Source organism: Anomaloglossus baeobatrachus, chromosome 2 (assembly GCF_048569485.1).
Source record: "Anomaloglossus baeobatrachus isolate aAnoBae1 chromosome 2, aAnoBae1.hap1, whole genome shotgun sequence".
NCBI classification, from domain to species: domain Eukaryota; kingdom Metazoa; phylum Chordata; class Amphibia; order Anura; family Aromobatidae; genus Anomaloglossus; species Anomaloglossus baeobatrachus.
This window is the reverse complement of record NC_134354.1, coordinates 159541868-159552227: the sequence shown is the minus strand read 5'-3', so window position 1 is coordinate 159552227 and position 10360 is coordinate 159541868.

Below are 10360 nucleotides of genomic sequence, written 5' to 3'. Positions count from 1 at the left end.
TGCTAGTATAATGGCTTAGTTAAAAAGAGTTTGAGTGTGCAATGCAGGCAGACGTGCTGCAAATATCTTTCCACTAGTGTGACTAGACAAAAGTACAATAGCCACGTTTAGGATGCCACTAGGTACACTGACTGTTTGCTAGTATAATGGCTTAGTTAAAAAGAGTTTGAGTGTGCAATGCAGGCAGACGTGCTGCAAATATCTTTCCACTAGTGTGACTAGACAAAAGTACAATAGCCACGTTTAGGATGCCACTAGGTACACTGACTGTTTGCTAGTATAATGGCTTAGTTAAAAGAGTTTGAGTGTGCAATGCAGGCAGACGTGCTGCAAATATCTTTCAACTAGTGTGAATAGACAAAAGTACAATAGCCACGTTTAGGATGCCACTAGGTACACTGACTGTTTGCTAGTATAATGGCTTAGTTAAAAAGAGTTTGAGTGTGCAATGCAGGCAGACGTGCTGCAAATATCTTTCCACTAGTGTGACTAGACAAAAGTACAATAGCCACGTTTAGGATGCCACTAGGTACACTGACTGTTTGCTAGTATAATGGCTTAGTTAAAAAGAGTTTGAGTGTGCAATGCAGGCAGACGTGCTGCAAATATCTTTGCACTAGTGTGACTAGACAAAAGTACAATAGCCACGTTTAGGATGTCACTAGGTACACTGACTGTTTGCTAGTATAATGGCTTAGTAAAAAAGAGTTTGAGTGTGCAATGCAGGCAGACGTGCTGCAAATATCTTTCCACTAGTGTGACTAGACAAAAGTACAATAGCCACGTTTAGGATGCCACTAGGTACACTGACTGTTTGCTAGTATAATGGCTTAGTTAAAAAGAGTTTGAGTGTGCAATGCAGGCAGACGTGCTGCAAATATCTTTGCACTAGTGTGACTACACAAAAGTACAATAGCCACGTTTAGGATGCCACTAGGTACACTGACTGTTTGCTAGTATAATGGCTTAGTTAAAAAGAGTTTGAGTGTGCAATGCAGGCAGACGTGCTGCAAATATCTTTCCACTAGTGTGACTAGACAAAAGTACAATAGCCACGTTTAGGATGCCACTAGGTACACTGACTGTTTGCTAGTATAATGGCTTAGTTAAAAAGAGTTTGAGTGTGCAATGCAGGCAGACGTGCTGCAAATATCTTTCCACTAGTGGGACTATAGCAAAGTCCAATAGCCACGTTTAGGATGCCACTAGGTACACTGACTGTTTGCTAGTATAATGGCTTAGTTAAAAAGAGTTTGAGTGTGCAATGCAGGCAGACGTGCTGCAAATATCTTTCCACTAGTGTGACTACACAAAAGTACAATAGCCACGTTTAGGATGCCACTAGGTACACTGACTGTTTGCTAGTATAATGGCTTAGTTAAAAAGAGTTTGAGTGTGCAATGCAGGCAGACGTGCTGCAAATATCTTTGCACTAGTGTGACTACACAAAAGTACAATAGCCACGTTTAGGATGCCACTAGGTACACTGACTGTTTGCTAGTATAATGGCTTAGTTAAAAAGAGTTTGAGTGTGCAATGCAGGCAGACGTGCTGCAAATATCTTTCCACTAGTGTGAATAGACAAAAGTATAATAGCCACGTTTAGGATGCCACTAGGTACACTGACTGTTTGCTAGTATAATGGCTTAGTTAAAAAGAGTTTGAGTGTGCAATGCAGGCAGACGTGCTGCAAATATCTTTGCACTAGTGTGACTAGACAAAAGTACAATAGCCACGTTTAGGATGCCACTAGGTACACTGACTGTTTGCTAGTATAATGGCTTAGTTAAAAAGAGTTTGAGTGTGCAATGCAGGCAGACGTGCTGCAAATATCTTTCCACTAGTGTGACTAGACAAAAGTACAATAGCCACGTTTAGGATGCCACTAGGTACACTGACTGTTTGCTAGTATAATGGCTTAGTTAAAAAGAGTTTGAGTGTGCAATGCAGGCAGACGTGCTGCAAATATCTTTGGACTAGTGTGACTACACAAAAGTACAATAGCCACGTTTAGGATGCCACTAGGTACACTGACTGCTAGTATAATGGCTTAGTTAAAAAGAGTTTGAGTGTGCAATGCAGGCAGACGTGCTGCAAATATCTTTCCACTAGTGTGACTAGACAAAAGTACAATAGCCACGTTTAGGATGCCACTAGGTACACTGACTGTTTGCTAGTATAATGGCTTAGTTAAAAAGAGTTTGAGTGTGCAATGCAGGCAGATGTGCTGCAAATATCTTTGCACTAGTGTGACTAGACAAAAGTAAAATAGCCACGTTTAGGATGCCACTAGGTACACTGACTGTTTGCTAGTATAATGGCTTAGTTAAAAAGAGTTTGAGTGTGCAATGCAGGCAGACGTGCTGCAAATATCTTTGCACTAGTGTGACTAGACAAAAGTACAATAGCCACGTTTAGGATGCCACTAGGTACACTGACTGTTTGCTAGTATAATGGCTTAGTTAAAAAGAGTTTGAGTGTGCAATGCAGGCAGACGTGCTGCAAATATCTTTCCACTAGTGTGACTAGACAAAAGTACAATAGCCACGTTTAGGATGCCACTAGGTACACTGACTGTTTGCTAGTATAATGGCTTAGTTAAAAAGAGTTTGAGTGTGCAATGCAGGCAGACGTGCTGCAAATATCTTTGCACTAGTGTGACTACACAAAAGTACAATAGCCACGTTTAGGATGCCACTAGGTACACTGACTGTTTGCTAGTATAATGGCTTAGTTAAAAAGAGTTTGAGTGTGCAATGCAGGCAGACGTGCTGCAAATATCTTTCCACTAGTGTGACTAGACAAAAGTACAATAGCCACGTTTAGGATGCCACTAGGTACACTGACTGTTTGCTAGTATAATGGCTTAGTTAAAAAGAGTTTGAGTGTGCAATGCAGGCAGACGTGCTGCAAATATCTTTGCACTAGTGTGACTACACAAAAGTACAATAGCCACGTTTAGGATGCCACTAGGTACACTGACTGTTTGCTAGTATAATGGCTTAGTTAAAAAGAGTTTGAGTGTGCAATGCAGGCAGACGTGCTGCAAATATCTTTCCACTAGTGTGAATAGACAAAAGTACAATAGCCACGTTTAGGATGCCACTAGGTACACTGACTGTTTGCTAGTATAATGGCTTAGTTAAAAAGAGTTTGAGTGTGCAATGCAGGCAGACGTGCTGCAAATATCTTTGGACTAGTGTGACTACACAAAAGTACAATAGCCACGTTTAGGATGCCACTAGGTACACTGACTGTTTGCTAGTATAATGGCTTAGTTAAAAAGAGTTTGAGTGTGCAATGCAGGCAGACGTGCTGCAAATATCTTTCCACTAGTGTGACTAGACAAAAGTACAATAGCCACGTTTAGGATGCCACTAGGTACACTGACTGTTTGCTAGTATAATGGCTTAGTTAAAAAGAGTTTGAGTGTGCAATGCAGGCAGAAGTGCTGCAAATATCTTTCCACTAGTGGGACTATAGCAAAGTCCAATAGCCACGTTTAGGATGCCACTAGGTACACTGACTGTTTGGTAGTATAATGGTTTAGTTAAAAAGAGTTTGAGTGTGCAATGCAGGCAGAGGTGCTGCAAATATCTTACCACTAGTGTGACTAGACAAAAGTACAATAGCCACGTTTAGGATGCCACTAGGTACACTGACTGTTTGCTAGTATAATGGCTTAGTTAAAAAGAGTTTGAGTGTGCAATGCAGGCATACGTGCTGCAAATATCTTTCCACTAGTGTGACTAGACAAAAGTACAATAGCCACGTTTAGGATGCCACTAGGTACACTGACTGTTTGCTAGTACAATGGCTTAGTTAAAAAGAGTTTGAGTGTGCAATGCAGGCAGACGTGCTGAAAATATCTTTGCACTAGTGTGACTAGACAAAAGTACAATAGCCACGTTTAGGATGCCACTAGGTACACTGACTGTTTGCTAGTATAATGGCTTAGTTAAAAAGAGTTTGAGTGTGCAATGCAGGCAGACGTGCTGCAAATATCTTTCCACTAGTGTGACTAGACAAAAGTACAATAACCACGTTTAGGATGCCACTAGGTACACTGACTGTTTGCTAGTATAATGGCTTAGTTAAAAAGAGTTTGAGTGTGCAATGCAGGCAGACGTGCTGCAAATATCTTTGCACTAGTGTGACTACACAAAAGTACAATAGCCACGTTTAGGATGCCACTAGGTACACTGACTGTTTGCTAGTATAATGGCTTAGTTAAAAAGAGTTTGAGTGTGCAATGCAGGCAGACGTGCTGCAAATATCTTTCCACTAGTGTGAATAGACAAAAGTACAATAGCCACGTTTAGGATGCCACTAGGTACACTGACTGTTTGCTAGTATAATGGCTTAGTTAAAAAGAGTTTGAGTGTGCAATGCAGGCAGACGTGCTGCAAATATCTTTCCACTAGTGTGACTAGACAAAAGTACAATAGCCACGTTTAGGATGCCACTAGGTACACTGACTGTTTGCTAGTATAATGGCTTAGTTAAAAAGAGTTTGAGTGTGCAATGCAGGCAGACGTGCTGCAAATATCTTTCCACTAGTGTGACTACACAAAAGTACAATAGCCACGTTTAGGATGCCACTAGGTACACTGACTGTTTGCTAGTATAATGGCTTAGTTAAAAAGAGTTTGAGTGTGCAATGCAGGCAGACGTGGTGCAAATATCTTTGCACTAGTGTGACTACACAAAAGTACAATAGCCACGTTTAGGATGCCACTAGGTACACTGACTGTTTGCTAGTATAATGGCTTAGTTAAAAAGAGTTTGAGTGTGCAATGCAGGCAGACGTGCTGCAAATATCTTTCCACTAGTGTGAATAGACAAAAGTACAATAGCCACGTTTAGGATGCCACTAGGTACACTGACTGTTTGCTAGTATAATGGCTTAGTTAAAAAGAGTTTGAGTGTGCAATGCAGGCAGACGTGCTGCAAATATCTTTCCACTAGTGTGACTAGACAAAAGTACAATAGCCACGTTTAGGATGCCACTAGGTACACTGACTGTTTGCTAGTATAATGGCTTAGTTAAAAAGAGTTTGAGTGTGCAATGCAGGCAGAAGTGCTGCAAATATCTTTCCACTAGTGGGACTATAGCAAAGTCCAATAGCCACGTTTAGGATGCCACTAGGTACACTGACTGTTTGGTAGTATAATGGTTTAGTTAAAAAGAGTTTGAGTGTGCAATGCAGGCAGAGGTGCTGCAAATATCTTACCACTAGTGTGACTAGACAAAAGTACAATAGCCACGTTTAGGATGCCACTAGGTACACTGACTGTTTGCTAGTATAATGGCGTAGTTAAAAAGAGTTTGAGTGTGCAATGCAGGCATACGTGCTGCAAATATCTTTCCACTAGTGTGACTAGACAAAAGTACAATAGCCACGTTTAGGATGCCACTAGGTACACTGACTGTTTGCTAGTACAATGGCTTAGTTAAAAAGAGTTTGAGTGTGCAATGCAGGCAGACGTGCTGAAAATATCTTTGCACTAGTGTGACTAGACAAAAGTACAATAGCCACGTTTAGGATGCCACTAGGTACACTGACTGTTTGCTAGTATAATGGCTTAGTTAAAAAGAGTTTGAGTGTGCAATGCAGGCAGACGTGCTGCAAATATCTTTCCACTAGTGTGACTAGACAAAAGTACAATAACCACGTTTAGGATGCCACTAGGTACACTGACTGTTTGCTAGTATAATGGCTTAGTTAAAAAGAGTTTGAGTGTGCAATGCAGGCAGACGTGCTGCAAATATCTTTGCACTAGTGTGACTACACAAAAGTACAATAGCCACATTTAGGATGCCACTAGGTACACTGACTGTTTGCTAGTATAATGGCTTAGTTAAAAAGAGTTTGAGTGTGCAATGCAGGCAGACGTGCTGCAAATATCTTTCCACTAGTGTGAATAGACAAAAGTACAATAGCCACGTTTAGGATGCCACTAGGTACACTGACTGTTTGCTAGTATAATGGCTTAGTTAAAAAGAGTTTGAGTGTGCAATGCAGGCAGACGTGCTGCAAATATCTTTCCACTAGTGTGAATAGACAAAAGTACAATAGCCACGTTTAGGATGCCACTAGGTACACTGACTGTTTGCTAGTATAATGGCTTAGTTAAAAAGAGTTTGAGTGTGCAATGCAGGCAGACGTGCTGCAAATATCTTTCCACTAGTGTGACTAGACAAAAGTACAATAGCCACGTTTAGGATGCCACTAGGTACACTGACTGTTTGCTAGTATAATGGCTTAGTTAAAAAGAGTTTGAGTGTGCAATGCAGGCAGACGTGCTGCAAATATCTTTGCACTAGTGTGACTAGACAAAAGTACAATAGCCACGTTTAGGATGCCACTAGGTACACTGACTGTTTGCTAGTATAATGGCTTAGTTAAAAAGAGTTTGAGTGTGCAATGCAGGCAGATGTGCTGCAAATATCTTTCCACTAGTGTGACTAGACAAAAGTACAATAGCCACATTTAGGATGCCACTAGGTACACTGACTGTTTGCTAGTATAATGGCTTAGTTAAAAAGAGTTTGAGTGAGCAATGCAGGCAGACGTGCTGCAAATATCTTTGCACTAGTGTGACTACACAAAAGTACAATAGCCACGTTTAGGATGCCACTAGGTACACTGACTGTTTGCTAGTATAATGGCTTAGTTAAAAAGAGTTTGAGTGTGCAATGCAGGCAGACGTGCTGCAAATATCTTTCCACTAGTGTGACTAGACAAAAGTACAATAGCCACATTTAGGATGCCACTAGGTACACTGACTGTTTGCTAGTATAATGGCTTAGTTAAAAAGAGTTTGAGTGTGCAATGCAGGCAGACGTGCTGCAATTATCTTTCCACTAGTGGGACTATAGCAAAGTCCAATAGCCACGTTTAGGATGCCACTAGGTACACTGACTGTTTTCTAGTATAATGGCTTAGTTAAAAAGAGTTTGAGTGTGCAATGCAGGCAGAGGTGCTGCAAATATCTTTCCACTAGTGGGACTATAGCAAAGTCCAATAGCCACGTTTAGGATGGCACTAGGTACACTGACTGTTTGCTAGTATAATGGCTTAGTTAAAAAGAGTTTGAGTGTGCAATGCAGGCAGAGGTGCTGCAAATATTTTTCCACTAGTGTGACTACACAAAAGTACAATAGCAACGTTTAGGATGCCACTAGGTACACTGACTGTTTGCTAGTATAATGGATTAGTTAAAAAGAGTTTAAGTGTGCAATGCAGGCAGACGTGCTGCAAATATCTTTCCACTAGTGGGACTATAGCAAAGTCCAATAGCCACGTTTAGGATGCCACTAGGTACACTGACTGTTTGCTAGTATAATGGCTTAGTTAAAAAGAGTTTGAGTGTGCAATGCAGGCAGACGTGCTGCAAATATCTTTCCACTAGTGTGACTAGACAAAAGTACAATAGCCACGTTTAGGATGCCACTAGGTACACTGACTGTTTGCTAGTATAATGGCTTAGTTAAAAAGAGTTTGAGTGTGCAATGCAGGCAGACGTGCTGCAAATATCTTTGCACTAGTGTGACTAGACAAAAGTACAATAGCCACATTTAGGATGCCACTAGGTACACTGACTGTTTGCTAGTATAATGGCTTAGTTAAAAAGAGTTTGAGTGTGCAATGCAGGCAGACGTGCTGCAAATATCTTTCCACTAGTGGGACTATAGCAAAGTCCAATAGCCACGTTTAGGATGCCACTAGGTATACTGACTGTTTGCTAGTATAATGGCTTAGTTAAAAAGAGTTTGAGTGTGCAATGCAGGCAGAGGTGCTGGAAATATCTTTCCACTAGTGTGACTACACAAAAGTACAATAGCCACGTTTAGGATGCCACTAGGTACACTGACTGTTTGCTGGTGTAATGGCTTAGTTAAAAAGAGTTTGAGTGTGCAATGCAGGCAGAGGTGCTGCAAATATCTTTCCACTAGTGTGACTACACAAAAGTACAATAGCCACGTTTAGGATGCCACTAGGTACACTGACTGTTTGCTAGTATAATGGCTTAGTTAAAAAGAGTTTGAGTGTGCAATGCAGGCAGACGTGCTGCAAATATCTTTCCACTAGTGGGACTATAGCAAAGTCCAATAGCCACGTTTAGGATGCCACTAGGTACACTGACTGTTTGCTAGTATAATGGCTTAGTTAAAAAGAGTTTGAGTGTGCAATGCAGGCAGAGGTGCTGCAAATATCTTTCCACTAGTGTGACTAGACAAAAGTACAATAGCCACGTTTAGGATGCCACTAGGTACACTGACTGTTTGCTAGTATAATGGCTTAGTTAAAAAGAGTTTGAGTGTGCAATGCAGGCAGACGTGCTGCAAATATCTTTCCACTAGTGTGACTAGACAAAAGTACAATAGCCACGTTTAGGATGCCACTAGGTACACTGACTGATTGCTAGTATAATGGCTTAGTTAAAAAGAGTTTGAGTGTGCAATGCAGGCAGACGTGCTGCAAATGTCTTTGCACTAGTGTGACTAGACAAAAGTACAATAGCCACGTTTAGGATGCCACTAGGTACACTGACTGTTTGCTAGTATAATGGCTTAGTTAAAAAGAGTTTAAGTGTGCAATGCAGGCAGAGGTGCTGCAAATATCTTTCCACTAGTGTGACTACACAAAAGTACAATAGCCACGTTTAGGATGCCACTAGGTACACTGACTGTTTGCTAGTATAATAGGCTTAGTTAAAAAGAGTTTGAGTGTGCAATGCAGGCAGACGTGCTGCAAATGTCTTTGCACTAGTGTGACTAGACAAAAGTCCAATAGCCACGTTTAGGATGCCACTAAGTTTCCTCAGTGTTTGCTAGTATAATGGCTTAGTAACAATGATTTTGAGTGTGCAATGCAGGCAGACTTGCTGCAAATATCTGTGCACTAGTGGGAATATACAGAAGTCTAATAGCCACATTTAGGATGCCACTAAGTTTCCTCAGTGTTTGCTAGTATAATGGCTTAGTAACAATGAGTTTGAGTGTGCAATGCAGGCAGAGGTGCTGCAAATATCTTTGCACTAGTGTGACTAGACAAAAGTACAATAGCCACGTTTAGGATGCCACTAGGTACACTCACTGTTTGCTAGTATAATGGCTTAGTTAAAAAGAGTTTGAGTGTGCAATGCAGGCAGACGTGCTGCAAATATCTTTCCACTAGTGTGAATAGACAAAAGTACAATAGCCACGTTTAGGATGCCACTAGGTACACTGACTGTTTGCTAGTATAATGGCTTAGTTAAAAAGAGTTTGAGTGTGCAATGCAGGCAGACGTGCTGCAAATATCTTTCCACTAGTGTGACTAGACAAAAGTACAATAGCCACGTTTAGGATGCCACTAGGTACACTGACTGTTTGCTAGTATAATGGCTTAGTTAAAAAGAGTTTGAGTGTGCAATGCAGGCAGACGTGCTGCAAATATCTTTGCACTAGTGTGACTAGACAAAAGTACATTAGCCACGTTTAGGATGCCACTAGGTACACTGACTGTTTGCTAGTATAATGGCTTAGTTAAAAAGAGTTTGAGTGTGCAATGCAGGCAGACGTGCTGCAAATATCTTACCACTAGTGTGACTAGACAAAAGTACAATAGCCACGTTTAGGATGCCACTAGGTACACTGACTGTTTGCCAGTATAATGGCTTAGTTAAAAAGAGTTCGAGTGTGCAATGCAGGCAGACGTGCTGCAAATATCTTTCCACTAGTGGGACTATAGCAAAGTCCAATAGCCACGTTTAGGATGCCACTAGGTACACTGACTGTTTGCTAGTATAATGGCTTAGTTAAAAAGAGTTTGAGTGTGCAATGCAGGCAGAGGTGCTGCAAATATCTTTCCACTAGTGTGACTACACAAAAGTACAATAGCCACGTTTAGGATGCCACTAGGTACACTGACTGTTTGCTAGTATAATGGCTTAGTTAAAAAGAGTTTGAGTGTGCAATGCAGGCAGACGTGCTGCAAATATCTTTCCACTAGTGTGACTAGACAAAAGTACAATAGCCACGTTTAGGATGCCACTAGGTACACTGACTGTTTGCTAGTATAATGGCTTAGTTAAAAAGAGTTTGAGTGTGCAATGCAGGCAGACGTGCTGCAAATATCTTTGCACTAGTGTGACTAGACAAAAGTACAATAGCCACATTTAGGATGCCACTAGGTACACTGACTGTTTGCTAGTATAATGGCTTAGTTAAAAAGAGTTTGAGTGTGCAATGCAGGCAGACGTGCTGCAAATATCTTTCCACTAGTGGGACTATAGCAAAGTCCAATAGCCACGTTTAGGATGCCACTAGGTACACTGACTGTTTGCTAGTATAATGGCTTAGTTAAAAAGA